The sequence below is a fragment of the Palaemon carinicauda genome, chromosome 15 (genome assembly GCF_036898095.1).
Source record: "Palaemon carinicauda isolate YSFRI2023 chromosome 15, ASM3689809v2, whole genome shotgun sequence".
NCBI lineage: Eukaryota > Metazoa > Arthropoda > Malacostraca > Decapoda > Palaemonidae > Palaemon > Palaemon carinicauda.
Window position 1 is genome coordinate 127,658,293 of NC_090739.1, and position 1,146 is coordinate 127,659,438.

Consider the following 1,146-nt stretch of genomic DNA (forward strand, 5'->3'; position numbering starts at 1 on the left):
AAAATCCCTTTTCCATCTACATTATCCTTAATTTTAAAGCAAAGAAAAGAGAGAGATAAAATTACTCATTATTCAAAATTATTAAACTCGCGTCTCATATGATGATCAAATACTTGCTTCCAGAAAAAATCTTCTTCCTGGAATTACTGCTCTTACAATATGTGCTTATTATTATTATCATTATTATTATTATTATTATTACTATTATTAAATGCTAAGCTACAACCTTAGTTGGAAAAGCAGGATGCTATAAGCTCAAGGGCCCCAACAGGGAAGATAACCCAGTGAGGAAAGGAAACAAGGAAAAAATGAAATATTTTAAGAATAGTAACAACATTAAAATAAATATTCCTATATAAACAATAAAAACTTCAACAAAAGAAGAGGAAGAGAAACTAGACAGAACAGTGTGACCGAGTGTACCCTCAAGCAAGTGATCTCTAATCCAAGACAGTGGAAGACCATGGTACAGGAACTATAATAATCTGGAAAAAACTCTTTAAACATTAGTTATGCTTTAATATTATTACTATTATTATTATTATTATTATTAGCCAAGCTACAACTCTAGTTGGAAAAGCAAGATGCTATAAGCCCAAGGGCTGCAATAGGGAAAAATAGCCCAGTGAGGAAAGGAAATAAGGAAATAAATAAATGATGAGAATAAATTAACAATAAATCATTCTAAAAACAGTAACAACGTCAAAACAGATATGTCACATAAACTATTAACAACGTCAAAAAACAGATGTGTCATATATAAACTATAAAAAGACTCATGTCAGCCTGGTCAACATAAAAACATTTGCTCCAACTTTGAACTTTTGAAGTTCTTTTCTATATAATTTCTGAGAGTAACTATTGAAAGGACATAGCTTTTATGGTTTTGAATTGAATTTCCTTTTATTATTTATTTATAATAAAGGATATCGGCGTCAATGACCTTCGATGTCACGATGCCAGATAACTCAGAATCACTACATCAATCATACCAAAAGGAACGCAATCACTTGTTTGCTTTAAACGTAAGTCAGTAAGCTAGCAAATAACCTTCTCTGGAATGAATAGGACGGTGAGTGATTGCAATATAGCACACTATTTCAACAATGACGAAGGAATGAGATGATTATAGATGAAAAACAAAAT